We start from the raw sequence: 20,220 nt of genomic DNA, 5'->3' as shown, positions 1-20,220 counted from the left end.
CAATGCTGGATCCTTAACCCACTGAGCGAAGCCAGGGATGGAACCGCATCCTCATGGATGCTAGACGGGTTCTTAACCTGCTGAACCACAACAGAAACTCCTAAAGAAAATCTTTTAATATTTCTGATAATATGTATTAACTTTTGTGAGCTATTCTTGATTCCAGGTATTTGGCTTTTTCAGTTAAGTCTTGCAGACTCTAAATACAAAAACCTGGTCCCTGTCTCTCTCCTATGAAATCTGTGAAGGAATTGAACCTCTGTAAATTACACAAGTGCTAGAAGCCCCGTTCTTTATCTGTAAACAGGATAATCACACTAGCCTTGTGTGTTTGTAGTAAGGAATAATAAAAGCAATCAAACACGCCGAGTGCTTAGTATAGTATATTGCAAATAGGAAGGCATGAGTGGTAGTTATGTTGTTGAGGTGTGACTTCAGTTATACACCCAGATGACACAAAAATCTTTATCGGTATCCCTTACTCTCCTAGGGTTCCTGTTCTGAATTTCTAATTGATTGTTGAATATTCTGCAGTACCTTGAGCTGACAGGTGTCCAACAGTAAGCTCATTTTCCTCCTGTTGACCTGCTTCTAGAACTTATTCACTCTGCTTCCACATGTTGTGCTGCTACAGATGGGTGTTGGCGTCATGGAAGACATGACTGGCCCAGGGGAACCACAGACTCCAGTGGAGACAAGAACTGCAGTGTTTCTTGACAAATACAAGATAACATTAAGTACAGTGAGTTGGAGTACACTGAACACGACACATTCCACAGCTGCTTTCCTAGAATGTTACTGGGAAGTAGTGACATCACCCTGTGATCAGTTACCCAGCTGTAAGCCTCAGCATCCTGGATACTTCTCATCATCCAACTCCTTTTCAGTCCTTCGCCGAAGTTTGTGTGCAACTGCCCATGCCCCGCTTTGTCCTCCTGATTATTCGTCTTCTGCAGATGCACAGTATAATTTTCAGATGCCTCCCGATGTTTGTTCTTCTGCTTTCTCCCCATTTTCTGCCCTTCCTCCGTCTTCCACGGTTCCCCAGAGAGCTGCTTCCTTCTCAACTCCTTCCTTTCGTTTCTTGGCATCTCTTTGCCTCACGGCTGAGCAGAGGCTGTTGATGTGGTGGTTAAAAGCAGGGACTCTGCTGCTGGAATTTCTGGGTTCAAATCTTATCTCGGTAGCCTTGGACCAGTTACGTTGCCTTTCTTTTTCCATCTGCAAAGTGGGGTAGAAGTACGAGGTTCATATGGTGGTTAGGAATATTAGATGAACTGATACACATAACGACCAGCAGGTAACATGTGGAAAGGGTGATTTTTCTGAAGCACAGGTTTGATCAGAAACTGCCTGCTCGTGATGCTGCATCAGTGCCTGCAAGACGGAGGCAGAACGGCTCGACCTGGCCTAACACAGGTGTGTTCACCGCCCCAGGAGAACTCTCCCTGCCCACAACCCAGCCTCCACCCTCCAGCAGGCGCCAGTTCCTGTTTGCTTTAGGTCAGGTGAAATTCTCTCTGCATCCACATCAGGGCCACATGCCTTCATGCCTCTGTCCGGTGCCTCACTGTCTCCCACTGTTTGCTTAGAAAAAAATCCTACTTATTTTTCAAGACCAGCTCCTCAGCTGATCTCACACTTTCTTTGGTCCTCTTCTTATACCCTGAATGCTTCTCAGGAAAGCAAAATGCTTAATGGCCGACATTCACGAAACTCCCAGTTAATCGTTAGCAACCTTCCGAGAAGCCTGGACATAGTTTACCTTTTAGCTGCTGCCGTTCTTTGAGGTGGATGCTATTACTGTTTCCTCCAGAGAGGAAACTCCAACCAGAGAAAAGTCAAGCAAAATGTCTCAGACCATATGTGGTTAGTAATTGATGAACCTATTTCTTGAACATCCTCCTGAGCATCGATGCTGAGTTTTTATTCTCTTTTCCTTAAAAGGCATAACCTCAAAGAGAATTCAGGATGTCATATAGTTGAAAGTTTTTATCACTACAAATTCCCTGAATGTATATTAATAATTTTCACACTGAATCCAAATGAGGTTGTATCATATTCTTCATCCCCTAATGAGTAGTAAGGAAACAAGGGCATTTGATAATAATAAAGTTAAACATCCTAGAATTCTTACTAGGTATGATGGGCTGTATTTATTCCTTTGCAGAAATTAGAGCATTTAACTTCATAGCCGTTCAAAGAGATAGGGCTTCTAGCTATCTTACTCTGTAAATGAGGGGACTGAGGTCTAGAAAATTAAAGTGATTTGTCCCACTTGGAGAAGGGACTTGTGGTTGCCAAGGGGGAGGGGGAGGGAGTGGGCTGGATGGGGAGCTTGGGGTTACTAGATGCAAACTGTTGCCTTTGGAGTGGACTAGCAATGAGATCCTGCTGCGTAGCACTGGGAACTATGTCTCGTCACTTAGGATGCAGCCTGATAATGTGAGAAAATGGAATGTATACATGTATGTATAACTGGGTCACCTTGCTGTACAGTAGGAAGGAAAATTGTATTGGGGAAATAATTAAAAAAAAAAAAAAAGCAATTTGTCCTAGTCAGTCACATAGAGACAAAGCTGGGAACCAACAGAATTGTCTCTGACTCCAAAGCCAGCGCATGTGAATTCTGTGCTCTGTTGATTCCATTTAATAATGGTTAAAAGAATCTAAAATTCTTTTAATGACGCTTAAAGGGGTAAATACTCAGCTACGTTACAAAATTTTGTAGCCTATCAGATTCATCTGCTAATTCTAGATAAGTTATTCCAAATCATATTCTTAACAAATTAAAAGATGTATAGAAACCCTTTTGATTTTGAGATAGAAAAGTTTATCCTAACTTTGAGATTATATAAGAGTAGTGGTTCTGTAACACATGCGATGAAATGACCATTTTCTATAATCACAATCAATTGTTTTGGAAAAATCTGATTTTTAGCTCAGTTCTTAGGCTATGTCAGCTGACGTGGGATTTTCTTTAGGGCTACAAGTCAGCCTCATACTCAGGTTCGACTCCGTCAGCAAAGGTGGAAATACTGTGATGGCTCTTTTGGATTAAGAATGGAGCGTAGGGAGGCATTCCCATCGTGGCTCAGCAGTTAACAAATCTGACTACCATCCATGAGGATGCAGGTTTGATCCCTGGCCTTGCTCAGTGGGTTGAGGATCCAGCATTGGCGTGAGCTGTGGTGTAGGTCTCAGACACCGCTCGGATCCTGTGTTGCTGTGGCTGTGGTGTAGGCTGGCAGCTACAGCTCTGAGTCGACCCCTAGCCTGGGAACCTCCATTTGCTGCGGGTGTAGCCCTAAAAAGAAAAAAAAAAAGAAAGAAAAGAATGGCGCCTAGGGAGAAGGACCCTGGACGGGGCAAGTGGTCATGATAGTTGAGGGGTTAGTCGAGTAAGTGATGTCAGGCCATAGTCTGTATTTAATGAACATGGGAAGGACAGGTAAGCGATACGTTTTTAACTTCTTAAAATCTTATATAATCATAGATGACAAGTTGAGTCAGTGTTGGTCTCTGTGAATGACGTAGGAATATTTTATTGGCTCAGGTCATGAGTGGGTTGCTTTTTGAATATCTTTCTTTTTGAAAAAAGCTTTTTTTCCATCAACTTGGAAACTAGATGATAATCACTTCTCAGCCATCTCCCACGAAGCTTTCTCACAGAGTTAGGAAGGAAGTTGGTTTAGATGGATTTTACGGTCCACTGCAACAATACGATTATGTGATTCAGTGATTTTATGATGGAGAGAGAAAAAATACATGAAAACAAAACTGAAAAAAAGATTCGGACTCGCTCATTTTTGAGACCTTCCTGGACACAGGTTCTCAGTTGAGATTCTAAATATAAATGAATGTTCTAGTACCAAGAGGGCTGTTGTTCCCATGATGCGAAAAGTGGCTTAGGGCACTAAGGCGGAGTCAAGAGATGTGATCTGCTATTAGCAGCCTAACCTCTTTGAGGTTTGCCTCATATCCAGGCCAGATGTGTCATCTGTATGAAGAAACGGCCGCTTCCCAGAACAGGGCCTTAGAACAGGTTTGAAAGACTTAATGAATAATGCGAAAGATTTCTTTATAGAAGGTGATTGCCTAACATGACCCAAATTAATGCTGCTTTACCTTTGGATGGCGCATAAACAAGTCTTAGTACTTCCGAAACTGCTTTGGTATTTGATTCACATGTAAGTCTGAGCTGGCTTTTACTCTCATCTCTAATTAGTAGGAGAGGAGACTGGGTCCAAGAGAAGTTAAAAACGTGCCTAATGTATTAGCACTGGTAAATGTCTGTAGTAAGTCTTAAAGACTCGTTCCTGGGTTCCGTCCTCGTTTTCTGCAGCAGTGCCATTTTCATTCATTGGTGAAGCGATCCGTGTGGCTGTTGGCACCAGCCGTCTCAGCCCCTGATTCAGAGTTCTCATCAACTGAAAGCCTGCAGACCGGGTTGCAGACTAGACACCAAACAGAGGACTCCATTGACTGGTATTTGTTGACAAGGCTTAGGCAGTAGAGAATGGCTTTCTCAGGAGCCCCAAATTTTGTGGTGCACGTGGAGCCTTGGAGTGAACTAGCCACGTATCCACTGGGAATATACTGGCTCTTTTTTTGGAAGCTGTTTATTCAGGTTTCCGAAGGAGGAGACCCCTGCCATCCACAGGTACCCAGCGTGAGGGTTCCTGTGGCTGTATTCAGAATCCCGTGGTGTGGAGGCTGAGCTGTCTTTCGTGTTTGACCATACGGCTTCGTCTCCAAATAGTGCTAATCCTAAGAAGTCACATACAGGTCGATGCATCCGTGTTTGCGCTCAGTGTTAGGGCACATACGTAGCTAGTGGTGTCCTCACCGGGCCCTGACATTGTCCAGAGGAAGGGCAGCATTCGCGCTTCTCACGATGCCAACCATTGGGACGGAACTTACTTGAGTCAGTATTTCAGCAAAACATTCTTCATGTCAGATGTTTGCTAAATGCCGCAAGGACACTCTTGACAGTGGAAAATGACAGTTTCAAAGAGCCGTTCCGTGGCTCTATGACAAGACCACTGGGCAGCTCCTCACAGGATAGAAGGCATTCTCTGTAACACGAGTGGGCATGGTGCCTATGGCCTGGGAAGGCTGTGCCACAGAAAACCCACATTTATCTCCCCAGAAGTGAATAAAGGCACCCAGCATCTGTTCGGATGGGCTGCTCTGGGGGAATGATGTTGCCTGGAGAACAGAGTGCAGCTGTGTTTTGAGAGCTTGAGCTCCGGAGGCGGGGTTCTTGTCGATTGTAACCTTACCGTTTCCTATTCATGTTGGATGGTTTATTTGTCATCAGTAAACTATTTTTCTTATGTGAAAAAAAAGCAGATTCATTCATTGACTTACTGCTCTTTGTTTGTTTGTTTGAGCTTCTGTTATGTTTCAGGACGAAACAAGGTGCGAGGTTGAGTGTGGTAACTATTATAAGCCCTCTCATTTGTATTTGCGAGGATTGATAACAAGGGTTGCTTTGTGGATTAAATGAGCTGGTGATTAAAGCGTTTAATGTAGGGCCTGGTACAGGCTTTTCCTCACCTCACGGTAGTAACCCGGGAGGTACCAAAGAACTGTCTTAAAACCACTGAAAGCGTTTCCGATGAAACTTTGCGTTTGTGGCTCCGAGGCCGTATTTAGGACAAGTGAGAAGAAGGTCAGTAACAAGGAGTAAGTCTAAGCTTGAGAAAATAAGAAGTTTTGATAGGAAGAGTCCACATCCACGTTCACCCCAGGACGGGCTGAGCTCCTCCGGAGGGGCCAGAAGAAACTGCGTAGACACCTGCCAGGAACCCTGTGACGCCCCGGCGGTCAGTGAGGGTGAGGATTGTATCGTCTTGTACCACGGAATGTATTTCTGACAACAGTAGTGTACAAATGTGTATTATATAGTTGCGTGTTTACGCCGTACCCGTCTGTGCATACTAAGTGGTTCTGGTTCGTGAATTCATGTAATCCCTACATAAACTGTACGAGGTGGGTACACACAGAATTGCCCCATAAATAATGAAGAAGACGACTGAGCCAGAGAGTTTAAAACCTGCCCAGGCAAACAGCCCTCCGGTGGTGGAGTTGGGAAATCTTACTGTGACCTGGTGGGAAAATGGGCATCGTGTCCCGAACGCAAGAGGGAGTCGCGGATCCTGACCCGCTGGGGCTGCTGTGGGAGGGTTGCGCTGTCGGGCAAAGCCGGGGCATGGCCGGGAGGCCCTTCGAAGGTTCGAGGACATTCCTTCTCAGGAGGGGTTCTTCAGCGCTGGTACCTTGGCAAGAAAAAATGAAAACCCAAACTGTGTAGTGATAAAAACAGTGCAAGTTACAACGGTTATTTCATCTTAGAAAATAATAATTACGAACGTAGGTCATAGTTTTTGTCTTTGTCTTTATAGAACAAAATTGCCAACCCTGCCTGAGTTTTCCAGTGGTTCCATTTTTTTCCTTAGGTTGCTGTTTGTGTGGATTACTTTAGGAAGTTGGAGAGGAAAGAAAAAAGACAAATGAAAAATTAAAGTATTCTTATGATATAACATTAAGCAAAATGGAACATAAAATTGTATTTATGATATTACTGTGCATAGAGGAAACCTTATCTAGATCCAGATAAGGGATGAAATGGCAAGAAATTTCCTCAGGATAACGGGTGCTTTTTTTTTTTTTTTTTTTTTTTGTCTTGAATGTCTCTTGCGCTTTTTACTCTCAAAATAGATAATTATAAACAATTTAGTATAATGTAGTAAAGTGTTAACATTTGGGAAGGAAATTCCTGGAATACTTTGTAACATTCTTGCAGCTTTACTCTAAATTTGAAGTTATGTCAAAATAATACTTAAGAGAAAAAACAAACAGTAAATTTGTAGCCAAAAAAAAAAGAGAGAGGCTTTATTGATCTGGACTATCCGGATCGGTATTGAGGTCTCTTTTCTTTCTTTCTTTTTTCTTCCCCTGTCTTTTTAGGGCTGAACCTGCAGCTTGTGGAGGTTCCTGGGCTAAGGGTCTAATCAGAGCCTACGCCAGAGCCACAGCAACGTAGGATCCGAGCGGCATCTTTGACCTACACCACAGCTCGCGGCAACGCCGGATCCTCAACCCACTGAGCGAGGTCAGGGATCGAACCTGCAACCTCATGGTTCCTCGTTGGATTTGTTAACCACTGAGCCACGATGGAAACTCCCTGAGGTCTCTTTTCTGACCCACAGTTTCTGTCACAAGATGCCCTTGATTCTTCACGGGACCTTTGACAGGGAAGGTGGAGGAATTCAGGCCAGTCATAGCAAAATGCACGACTCCAGCCTGCAGCACTTTCTCTATAACAAGGACCACTGTATCGGGTTAGTTTCCTAGTCTCCTTGGGACTATTTCAGGAGAGAAATAAGGCTCTGTCCTTGAGAGCAAAAAAGTGTCAAAGAGACCTGTAGTTATTGGAGGAAAAAAAGAATGCCTAAAAGGTAAAACACTGATGCTTTTCACTGAGGCTGTCTTCTCAAATTCAGGGCCCGTTTACACCGAGAGCATCTACTCCCCCCCCCCCTTTGTTCTCCTGGTCTTTTCTCTGTTTTGTTGTACATCACACGTGCAACCACACGCGTGGTTTAAATGATAACATCATCACAACCACGTGTTTGTATGCCTGCCCCACAGTGTGAGAAATAGCACCAGCTGTCCTCTTTTACATCTTTCATAAGCCCCTGCCCTGATTCCCAGTACTTACTGCTCCTCTGGCCACCAGCTCCCGCCCAATTCTACCCATTTTGCTCTTTTCCAGCAAAGGATTTAGGCACCCACAGGCTCGAAAACCTTTCTGCCGCTGTGGAAGATTTCGGTTCTCCTGTCCTCTGCCCTTTGCTAAATACTGGTTCCTTTTGTGCCTTTCAAGCAATGTGGCATTTAGTACGGAACTCCGAATGTCATTAGGATGTTGAGTACGTGGCTTTGGTATAGTCCCCCTAAGTTCGCTTTGATGTTTTCTTTGCTGACCGCTTAAAAATTACATATAGCATGTTTATCCGGCACTGCCTATTATTCGTCAGGCACTGGAGAAACAAACAAATATCCATTTTAGACACAAAGATAAATAGGACCCAAGCCCCTGCTCTTGGAGCTCAAAACAGGAAGATATATTTGTTATTTTTCAAATGAAAAACAAAGGTAACCTTTGTCTTATTTTTTCTTGAAACATAGTTGACTGATAATGTTGTACCAGTTTCTGCTGCACAGAGAAGTGATTCAGTCATACATACACACACACACACACATATACATAAATTCTCTGTCATAATCATTTTCCATCATGGTCTGTGCCAGGAGGTGGGGTACAGTGCCCTGTGCTCTGCTTCTCCTTTCTCAATGTGCTAGTTCGCACCTGCTGGTGCCAAACTCCCAGACCATCTCATTCCCTCCCCCTTGGCCACCGAAAGTCCGTTCTCCATGTCTGTGAGTCTGTTGCTCCTCTCCAGATAGGTTCATTTGTGCCCTATTTTAGATTCCACGTACAAGTGGTATCATACTGCATTTGTCTTTTTCTGGCTTACTCCACTTAGTATTATAATCTCTCGTTGCAACCATCATGCTGCAGATGGCATTACTTCTCTCTTTTTTATGGCTGAGTAGTAGTCCATTGTATATATGCACCATATCTTCTGTATCCATTCATCTGTCAGTGGGCATTTAGGTTATTTCCATGCCTTAAATATTGTGAATAGCGCTTCTGTGAACATAGTCATGCATGTATCTTTTTGAATTATACTTTTGTCTGGGTGTGTACCCAGAAGTGGGGTTGCTGGATCATACGGTAGGTCTTTATTTAGTTTTCTTAGGAACCTCCTTTCTGCTCTCCGTAGCGGTTGTACCAATTTATGCTCCCAGCAGCGGTGCAGCAGGGCTCCCATTTCTCCACACCCCCTCCAGCATTTGCTCTTTGTGGACTTACTCTTGATGGCCATGCTGAGGCTGTGAGGTGGAGCATCGTCGTAGTTTTGATTTGCTTTTCTCTCCTGATTAGTGATGTCGAGCATCTTTTCATGTGCCTGCCGGATAGCTGTCTGTCTTCTTTGGAGAAATGTCTATTTAGGTCTTCTGCCCAGAAAATGAGGGTAATTTTTTTAAAGTATTTTTGAAGCCCTTGATGGCAGAGTATGAATTTATATTTCATTGCAGTCCAGCTGCGTTGCTGACTTCCATGACTAACTTCTGAAGCTCTGCGGTAACAGGAGCTTCCCAGGGGTGACTCTGAGGACTGGGTGGGGCAGGGGCGGTGGGGTGGCCCTGGGGAGAAGGCCACGCGAGGCCAGACCCTGAACTAGAACTACGCAGTGTGCTTAGGGGACACTCTTAGGGCAGTCACAGGTTTTTGTTGCTATTACTTTTTCAATCGCTCGTTTATTATTTGCTGATTATGTGCCGGGACGGTATTACGTGCTGTACCTCCATCAGTTCCCGCCAATCCGTGAAGAACTGCTCTTGCCCCCAGTGCAAGATGCGGGAACTGAAACTCAGAGGTCGAACCACTAACTCAGGGTTACTCAGAAGGAGCCTATCTAGACTTGACCCCCAAGGCTCTCTATCTCCAAAGTCCCTCTTTTTTTTTTTTTTTTAATCCCCCTTAGGATTTTTTTTTCTTTTATCTTTATTTTCTTAAACATTGGGATGTAAGTGACATATACCATTGTTAGTTTCCTCTGTACAGCGTCATGATTTGATATCCGTCTGTACTGTTTTGAGAAGTGGTCACCGTTTTAACCATTACATTACACAGGCGTCACCCATCATTTCAGTCCGACAGAGGATATGTCCATGTCACAAGGATGTGGCAGCAGGCAGATGGCAGCTCAGGCCATTGGAGGGCCTCATAGATAAACGGGAACTAACTGGAGCCCTGACAGGCAGCCTCCTGAGAGACGGGTGGCCTGGGAGACTTCACCACAGGAGAAGTCGGCCAGGATTTGGGGGCTGCGTGCCCCAGGCATCCTTTCTAGGGGCAGTAAAGCAGAGAGGAGGAGAGGAGCAAAGACCACCGCTGGGAAGTGTGACGAGCCAGAGGGTCTGGCTGCTGGGCTGGTTCCAGATGTTGGGTCCTGGTACTGGGCCGGGGGAAGGGGGCAAACCCCAGAGCCAGGCTTTGTGGATGAGTCACACGGGGCCTGGCTGGCCTTGGCCGTGGTTGTTTAAACCTCCGAGACTCTTTTTGAGTGTTAAATGCCCCATGTCCCAGAGAGAAGCGCCTGGGAATCTGGCGATTGGAAATAATCTGGTCGTTCCCTGAACTCTCCAGAAGCATCCTTTCAGAACGCTGGTAGTTTTTCCCCAGGATTTCATCAGGCACTCTTAAAAAGCAAAGTTAAAGTTTTTATATGGACTCAAAGTTACTTTTCCTAAGAAATTCTAAACAGTTTTCAGGATGTATCTATGTGGGTATTTTTTGAGGTGAGTATTTATAGCTCTGGCTTCCATTGCCGTGATCTTATTGTTAATTAAAATTCCAAAGTCAGTGCTTCAGCTTAACTTTGTTCTCTGAGGGAGGAGTGACCATTTCCAGAAAGACCAGTTTGTTGGATGTGGTAATATGTGCTTTGCTGAAATATGAGGAAGAACTCATTAGAAATGAAACAGTGAGGTTTCTTAGAATTTGTGTAGGAAACAGGTATTGGCAACGTATTTAATTTTTTACTTTAGTGTATTTGGACTGCTTAAAAATTTGATGGCAGTGTTCGGAGTTCCCATCGGGGCTCAGAGATTAATGAACCCAACTAGCATCCATGAGGATGCAGGTTCGACCCCTGGCCTTGCTCAGTGGATTAAGGATCCAGCGTTGCCATGAGCTGGGGTGTAGGTCACAGACACGGCTTGGATCCCACGTTGCTGTGGCTGTGGTGTAGACCAGCAGCTGCAGCTCTGATTCAGCCCCTAGCCTGGGAACCTCCATGTGCCTCATGTGCGGCCCTAAAAAAAACACAAAAGAAAAAATACTTGATGGCAGTTTTGTTTTGATGTTACAAATGACAAAGAGGTGTTTCCCAGATGGTGTTGCAAGAGACGACTGCAGAGGACAGGAGCGTGGTGAGTTTCAGGCTGTGGGTGCGCAAGGTAGCTGCCTCTCGGTCAGCCCTTGACCGTCCCTGGAAAAGCAGCCACCGCTCTCTATTGTCTGTGGACTCTCGTTAGAGAATGTGAGGAAGAATTCAGAGCTTGGATTGGTGCCGAATGCAAACAGATGCGATTCATTGTAGCCAAATCGGGAGTTGACACCTGATGTCGGGGTTATCTGGGACAAGGCACCATGGTTTGCTTCCTTACTTGTTGATAGAACTTGAATTCAGTTAATTTGAGTTTAATTCAATTACCTTATAAAGCATTAATTGAGCATCTGCAGCATGTCAGCTACGAGCTCACAATATAGCAAAAGAGGCGTAATCAGCAAGCTAATGAGAATATAATACGATACATGCTCGCCTAGGAGCACCAGCTACATAGGAGAAGATTTTTAGAGAAGATAACGCTAGGGCTGAATATGGTTTTCTCTTTTTTTTTTTTTTTGAATTGAAATATTTTATTTTTTATGATTATTTTTTTAATTTTCTTTTTTTAAATGTAACTTTATTGGCTTGTAGTTGAATTACAGTGTCATATTAGTTTCAGGTGTACAGCAGAGTGAATCAGTCATACATTTAAATATATCCATTCTTTTTTCCCATGTAAGTTATTATAAACTATTGGGTAGAATTACCTGTGCTGTACAATAGACTCTCATTAATCATCTGTTTTATATAGTAGTGAGCATGTGTTATTCCCAATTTTTCCCCCCACCCAGTGGTTTCACCTGTGGTCACCATAGATTGGTTTTTAAATCGGTGAGTGTGTTTCTGTTTTTTACATGTTTTGTATCTTTTTATTAGATTTTACATATAAGTGGTATCACATGATTTGTGTGTTTGACTTCCCTTATAATCTCTAGGTCCATCCACGTTGCTGAAAATGGCATTATTTCATTCTTTTTTATGGCTGAGTAATAGTCTGTTGTTTATCTGTACCACATCTTTTTTGTCCATTCCTTTGTCAGTGAATGTTTAGGCTGCTTCCATGTCTTGACAATTGTATATAGTGCTTCAGTGAACATTGGGGTGCATGTATCTTTTCAAATTAGAGTTTTCTCTGGATATATGGCCAAGTGTGGGATTGATGGATCATATGGTAGTTCTGTATTTAGTTTTTTAAGGAACCTCCATTCTGTTCTCCATTTTACATTCTCACCAAAAGTGTAGGAGGGGCCCCTTTTTTTCTCCACACCCTCTCTAGCATTTATTGTTTGTGGACTTTTAGATGATGGCCATTCTGACTGGTGTGAAGTGGTACCTCATTGTAGTTTTAAATTGCCTTTCTCTAATAATTAGTGATGCTGAACGTCTTTTCATGTATTTTTTTGGCATCTGTCTTATTTGGAGAAATGTCTATTCAGCTCTTCTGTCTTTTGTTTGTTTTTTGATGTAAAGCTGCATGAGATGTTTGCATATTTTAGAGATTAATCCCTTTTGGGTCACTTTTTTGCAAAGATGTTCTCCCATTTCATAAGCTGTCCTTGTGTGTGTGTGTGTGTGTGTGTGTGTGTGTGTGTGTGTGTGTGTGGTTTCCTTTTCTGTGCAAAAGATTTAAGTTTAATTAGTACCGATTGGTTTATTGTTTTTGTTGTCATTATCCTAGGAAGTAGATCAAAAAAGGTCTTGCACAATTTATGTCAAAAGGTGTTCTGTGTTTTTCTCTGGGAAAATACAGAACACTCTGTGTTTATCTGGCCTTATGTTTAGGTCTCTAATCCATTTTGAGTTTATTTTTGTGTATGGTGTTAGTGTGCTAATTTCATTCCTTTACCTGTAGCTGTCCAGTTTTCCCAATACCACTTATTGATGAGACTGTCTTTTCCCCATTGCATGCTCTTGCCTCCTTTGTCATAGATTAGTTGACTACAGGTGCTTGGGTTTATTTTCTCAGCTTTCTATCCTAGTCTCCTGATCTGTATTTCTGGTTTTGTGTGTGTGTGTGTGCCAGTACTGTATGTACTGTTTTGATGATTGCAGCTTTGTTGGTTAGTCTGAATTCAAGAAGCCTGATTGCTCCAGTTTTGTTTTTCTATTTCAATATTGCTTCGGCTATTCTGGGTCTTTTGTGTTTCCACACAGATTTTAAAATATTTTGTGTGAGATCTGTGAAGAATGTTATTGGTAACTGATGGGGATTGCCTTGAATCCATAGATTGCCTTGGATAGTATCATTGTTTTTACAATACTTTGTCTTCCATTCCAAGAGCATGGTTTATCTTTCCATCTGTTTGTATCATCTCTGATTTCTTTCATTAGCGTCTTAGAGTTTTCAGAGTACAGGAGTTTTGTCTCTTGAGGTAAGTTTATTCCTAGGCATTTAGTTCTTTTTTATGTGATGGTAGGTGGGATTGTTTCCCTAAGTTCTCTTTCTGGTCTTTCATTGTTAGTATGGAGAAGTGCAGTAGATTGCTCTGTGTTAACTATGTATCCTCACCTCGACCAAATTCACCGATGAGCTCCAACAGCTTTCTGGCAGTATCTTTTCCAAGTTCTAGGTGTAAGATCATGTCATCTGCAAACGGTGATAGTTTCACTTCTTTCCCAGTGTGGATTCCTTTTTTTTTTTTTTTTTTTTTTTTTATTCTCTGATTTCTGTGGCCAGCACTTCCAAAACTATGTTGAATAATAGTGGCAAAAGCAGATATCTTTTTTTTTTTTTTGGTAATATGTCTTTTATTTTATTTTATTTTATTTTTTATTATTTTCCCACTGTACAGCAAGGGGGTCAAGTTATCCTTACATGTATACATTACAATTACAGTTTTTCCCCCACCCTTTCTTCTGTTGCAACATGAGTATCTAGACAAAGTTCTCAATGCTATTCAGCAGGATCTCCTTGTATATCTATTCTAGGTTGTGTCTGATAAGCCCAAGCTCCCGATCCCTCCCACTCCCTCCCCCTCCCATCAGGCAGCCACAAGTCTCTTCTCCAAGTCCATGATTTTCTTTTCTGAGGAGATGTTCATTTGTGCTGGATATTAGATTCCAGTTATAAGTGATATCATATGGTATTTGTCTTTGTCTTTCTGGCTCATTTCACTCAGTATGAGATTCTCTAGTTCCATCCATGTTGCTGCAAATGGCATTATGTCATCCTTTTTTATGGCTGAGTAGTATTCCATTGTGTATATATACCAAATCTTCCGAATCCAATCATCTGTCGATGGACATTTGGCTTGTTTCCATGTCCTGGCTATTGTGAATAGGGCTGCAATGAACATGCGGGTGCATGTGTCTCTTTTAAGTAGAGCTTTGTCCGGATAGATGCCCAAGAGTGGGATTGCAGGGTCATATGGAAGTTCTATGTATAGATTTCTAAGGTATCTCCAAACTGTTCTCCATAGTGGCTGTACCAGTTTACATTCCCACCAGCAGTGCAGGAGGGTTCCCTTTTCTCCACAGCCCCTCCAGCGCTTGTTATTTGTGGATTTATGAATGATGGCCATTCTGACTGGTGTGAGGTGGTATCTCATGGTAGTTTTGATTTGCATTTCTCTTATAATCAGCAATGTTGAGCATTTTTTCATGTGTTTGTTGGCCATCTGTATATCTTCCTTGGAGAAATGTCTATTCAGGTCTTTTGCCCATTTTTCCATTGATTGATTGGTTTTTTTGCTGTTGAGTTGTATAAGTTGCTTATATATTCTAGAGATTAAGCCCTTGTCAGTTGCATCATTTGAAACTATTTTCTCCCATTCTGTAAGTTGTCTTTTTGTTTTCTTTTTGGTTTCCTTTGCTGTGCAAAAGCTTTTCAGTTTGATGAGGTCCCATGGGTTTATTTTTGCTCTAATTTCTATTGCTTTGGGAGACTGACCTGAGAAAATATTCATGATGTTGATGTCAGAGAGTGTTTTGCCTATGTTTTCTTCTAGGAGTTTGATGGTGTCCTGTCGTATATTTAAGTCTTTCAGCCATTTTGAGTTTATTTTTGTGCATGGTGTGAGGGTGTGTTCTAGTTTCATTGAAAAGCAGATATCTTTGTCTTATTCCTGATCTTAGTGGAAATGGTTTCAGTTTTTCACCATTGAGAATGATGCTAGCTGTGGGTTGGTCATATATGGATTTTATTATGTTTACATAGGTTCCCTCTATGCCCACTTTCTGGAGACTTAGTATCATAAATGAGTGTTGAATTTTGTCAGAAACTTTTTCTGCATCTATTGAAATGATCATAGAATTTTTCTTCTTTAGTTTGTTGATGTGGCGTATCACACTGATTTGCAGATATTGAAAAAATCCTTGAAGCCTTGGGATGAATCCCACTTGATCATGGTTTATGATCCTTTTAATATATCGTTGGGTTTAGTTTGCTGATACTTTAAGGATTTTTGCATCTATAGTCATAAGTAATATTGGCCTGCAATTTGTATGTGTGTGTGTGTGTGTGTGTGTGTGTGGTGTTTTTGTTTGGTTTTGGTATCAGGGCAGTGCTGAGCCTGGAAGTGTTCCTTCCTTTGCAATTTTTTGGAAGAGTTTCAGAATGATAGGTGTTAACTCTCCTCCACATGTTTAATAGATTCTTCTGTGAAGCCATCTGATCCTGGATTTTTGTTTTAGAAGTTTTGTAATCACGTTTTCCGTCTCAGCACTTGTGATTGATGTGTTCTGTTTTCTGTTTCTTCCTGGTTCAGCCTGAGAAGCCTGAACATGCTTTTCTGCTAGGTTGTCGCTTTTATTGTCATGTAGTTGCTTACAGTGGTCTTGTATGATCCTTTGTATTTCTGTGGTATCAGCTGTAGCTTCTTTTTCATTTCTGATTTTCTTCATTTGAGCCCCCTCTCTCTTTTTTTTTTTAATGAGTCTGACAAAAGGTTTATCAATTTTGTTGATCTTTTCAAAGAACCAACTTTAGGTTTCATCAGCCTTATCTATGGTTTTCTTTGTCTCCATTTCTTTCTGCTGTGAGATTTATGGTTTCTTTCCTTTTACCAATTTTGGGCCTTGTCTATTCTTCCTTCTCTAGTTGTTGTAGGTGTAAGCTTAGGCTGTTTGTTTATTTATTAATTTATTTTGCTTTTCAGGGCCGTGCCTGTGGCACATGGAGGTTCCCAGGCTAAGGGTTGAATCCGAGCTACAGCTGCTGGTCTACACCATAGCCACAGCAATGCCAGACCCAAGCCACATCTGCACCCTGCACCACCGCTCACGGCAATGCCGGCTCCTTAACCCACTGAGCGAGGCCAGGGATCAAACCTGCAGCTTCATGGTTCCTAGTTGGTTCATTTCTGCTGTGCACGACAGAAACTCCTAGGCTATTTATTTGTGATTTTTCTTGTTTCCTGGGTTAGGATTGTGTTGCTACAAACTTCTCTCACAGAACTGCTTTTACTATGTCCCATGGGTTTCGGATTGTCATATTTTCATCATCATTTGTCTCTAGGCATTTTTTTATTTCCTTCTTGATTTCTTCCGTGATCCATTGATTGTTTAGTAGCATATTAGTTAGCTTCAGAATTTTCTGTTTTTTGCCTTTTTTTTTTTTTCTCTTGTAGTTGATTTCCAGTCTTATAGCATTGTGGTTGGAAAAAAATGCTTTATATAATTTCAGTTTTTTTTTAATTTACCAATTCTTGATCTGTGGGCCGAGATGTGATTTATCCTGTACAGTGTTCCATGTGCACTTGAGAAGAATGTGTATTCTTCCGCTTCGGAATGGAGTGTTGTATAAATATGCAGTAAGTCTCAGATCTAGGGGGTCATGGAAGGCCTGTGTTTCCTGCTGATTTTCTGTCTGGATGACCTGTCCTTTGATGTAAGTGGGCTGTTAAAGTCCCCTCGGTTGTTGGATTCCTGTCAGAGTCTCCCTTTGTGTCTGTCGGCAGTTGCCTTAGATAGTGCGGTGCTCCTGTGTTGGGCGCCTATATGTTTATAGTTGTTCTGTCTTCTTCTCGGATTGATCCTTTAATCATTATGCAGTGTCCTTCCTTGTCTCTTGTGACCTTCCTTACCTTTTTTATCTGAGTATTGCTACTCCAGCTTTCTTTTGATTCTCTTTGAATGTAATATCTCCTCTCTCCCCTCACTTTCAGTGTGTAAGTGCCCTTAGGTCTCAAGTGGGTCTCTTGTAAACTGTAGATATACAGGTCTTGCTTGTGTCTCTGTTCAGGCGGTCTGTGTCTCTTGGTTGGAGCATTTAATCCATTTACATTCAGTGTTATTATGGGTATGTATAGACTTATTGCCACTTTCTTACTTGTTTCGGATTTGTAATTTCAACTCTTTTTTTCTTCCTTCCTTTTTTCTTTTCTCTTCTGTTATGATCTGCTGACTGCCCTTAGTGTTGTATTGGGTTTGTGTTTTCTCTTTTATGTGTTTTTTGTTGTAGTTTTTCGGTTCTCAATTTTGATACAACAGTCTGTGTATGTACAGAATTGTTTTTAGTTGTTGATCTCTTCATTTCAAATGCGTTTTCAGTGTTCTGTGTTTTTTCCACTCCTCACACTTGTGAGTTTTGGTGTCGTATTTGTCAATGGCTGAGTGGTTTCCTACTTTCATCTTATGTTTGCCTTGACCAGTGACCTTTCCCATTTGTAATTTCTTTGTTTATAATCATGGTCTTTTCTTTGCTGCCAGAGAAGTACCTTTAGTAGTTGTCATAAAGCTGGTTTGATATTTCTTAATTCTCTTGTTTTAGCTTGTCATTTTTGAGCTCTCCATCAAATCTGAATGAAAGCCTTGGTGGGTAGAATTTTGTTTGTTTGTTTGTTTGCTTTTTTAGGCCTGCACCTGTGGCATGTGGAAGTTCCCAGTCTTGCGGCCAAATCAGAGCTACAGCTGCTGACCTATACCATAGCCACAGCAACATGGGATCTGAGCTGCATCTGTGACCTACACCACAGGTCATGGCAATACCAGCTCCTTAACCCACTGAGTGGGACTAGGGATTGAACTTGTGTCTTCATGGATACAGGTTGGGTTACCACTGAGCCACAGTGGAAACTCCGGGGGTAGAGTATGCTTGGTTCTAGGTTCTTCTCCTTCATCACCTTAAACACACTTGCCACTCCCTTTTGGCTTGCAGAGTTTCTGCTGAAAAACCAGCTGCTATCCTTATGGGGATTCCCTTGTATGTTATTTGTTGCTTCTCCTTTATTGCTTTTAATATTTTTCCATTGTATTTAATTTTTGTCAGTTGGGTTAGTATGTGTCCTGGCGTGTTTCTCTTTGGGTTTATCCTCTAAGGGATTCTCTGTGCTTCCTCAACTTGAGTGGTGTTTCCTTTTCCGCGTAAGAGAAGTTTTCAGCTATAATCTCTTTCGGTATTTTCTCTGGCCTTTTTTATCTCTCTTCTCCTTCTGGGGCCCCTATGATGTGTATGTTGGTGCCTTTAATGTTGTCCCAGAGAGCTCTTAGACTGTCCTCTACCCTCTTCTTTTGTTCCACTTTATTCTTTTCTGTGTCAGTGATTTCCACCACTGTCTTCCGCCTCACCTCTTCATTCTGCCTGAGATAGCTTTCTGCTGATTCCTGCTAGTGTGTTTCTCATTTCACATATTGTATTAGCATCTCTTTTTTGCTCGTTCTTTAAATCTTCTGGTGCTTTGTTAATCATTTCTTACAGCTTCTCAGTCTGTCTCCATTCTCTTTCCAGGATCCTGGGTCATTCTTACTATCATTAATGTGAATTCTTTTTCAAGTGGTTTGCCCATATCCTCTTCATTTAGTTGTTTTTGTGGGTTTTTATCTTGTTCCAGGGCTGAATATTTTTAATGAGTGGTGGGAAAGTGGAAAATAGAAGTGTAGGGAGAGGGACCAGCATGTGCAGAATTGCAGAGTTTATGGAAGGTTCTGAGAGTGGTAAGCAGTCTATATCAAAATGTGGAATGGGAAAGAATGAGGTTGGGGAATAAGGTGACCGGGACTGATGGAGTGTAAGCAGTGATACTCACCAAAGCAGTTTTATCAGGGAGATGACAGGATGAGATCCGTGTTTTAGAAATACCACTTTGGAGGCATTATAAAAACGATCCCGGGGAATGGACGGCAGAGGAGGCTTAGAAGGAAGACTGGTTGAAAACAGGAACTGGCCAACAGTCGTCTATGCTGCTTTGTTGTTTCAATCTCCTGCTGTTCCCGCTGCTTGGAATGATGCTTCTTGGTTCTTAACCCCATGGCTACCACTCCGCACTCTGCCCTCATCTCAGCCTGCCCTGGAGACCTTTTCCTGGTTAGCCCGTCTGAGTGAGTCACATATACACACATACATATGTGCACGTTGTGTGTATTTATGTATACACACATATTTTGATATTTTGTTAATATCATCATTCCTGTGTAGTCCTAAAGCTTCATGACAAGGAAGGGTATGTTTCTCTCTTTGCTCATTGATGCAGTTCTAGCATTTATAAAATGGGGATATTTAATTTGGTAAAAAGATAAATGAGGTCAGAGTCAATATTTTCAGTTTCTTTAAAGAGGTTCTTTGAGGAGTATTTTTAAATGGTCCTAGTGATGGTCTTGCATCTTTGAGGAAAGAACAGCAGTAACAAAAAGCAAAGGAGAAAACAAAGTAACCATCGCAACAAACGCTGTCCTACTTGAGTTCTTTGGAAATGAGCACAGGTCGTTGTGGCGATAGTCCTGGTCCCTGCGTTTCTAATGGATTTGTGAGACTGTAACGGCTCAAAAGGGCTTGGCACTAAGTTCTCTTTCTCCCTTTTTGCAGAGAATGTGTGGTTGCATTTCCACAAGTGAAATGCTTGTACTATGTGACTCTGCTGTAATCCAGTTGAAATTGTGTTAATTTCGATTCAGTGTTACTAAACAGATTTGCCTAATATCAGTTGTATGCAAGATACTGTATTAAGCTTGGCAAATATTTCTGCAGAATACACACTCCCAAGAGGGCAAGACCAAATCTATTCCATTCACTCTTGTACGCTGCGAAACCTACCTCACACAGACACAAAAATAGGCATTAATCGCTATGTATTAATTGAAGAGATGTATAAATAGATTAAAAAGTTTTGCAAGGCACATTCCCTGTTCTGTGGGGAAAAAAATTATGTTCTTTGGACCATATAATAATGTGGCTTTCTGAATATGTAATGTCTTAGTGGGATAAGTTTCAGATCCTAGACACGAGGTCCCGCTTTAGGGAAAGAGAAACATG

At 42.0% G+C, this 20,220-nt stretch overlaps 1 protein-coding gene across 3 annotated transcripts in view; it reads left to right on the top strand.

The window, feature by feature from the left end:
• Positions 1 to 20,220, top strand: part of LOC396905 (acrosin inhibitor) — a 121,344-nt gene that overhangs the window by 18,396 nt on the left and 82,728 nt on the right. The window lies entirely within an intron of this gene.

This window comes from Sus scrofa, chromosome 2, assembly GCF_054392235.1.
Source record: "Sus scrofa isolate SSC_HxYL_T2T_F1_AM1 chromosome 2, Sscrofa_HxYL_maternal_Yorkshire_Landrace_v2.0, whole genome shotgun sequence".
In the NCBI taxonomy this organism is placed as follows: Eukaryota; Metazoa; Chordata; class Mammalia; order Artiodactyla; family Suidae; genus Sus; species Sus scrofa.
The sequence above is the reverse complement of the archived record's forward strand: the minus strand, read 5'-3'. Positions and strand labels throughout refer to the sequence as shown.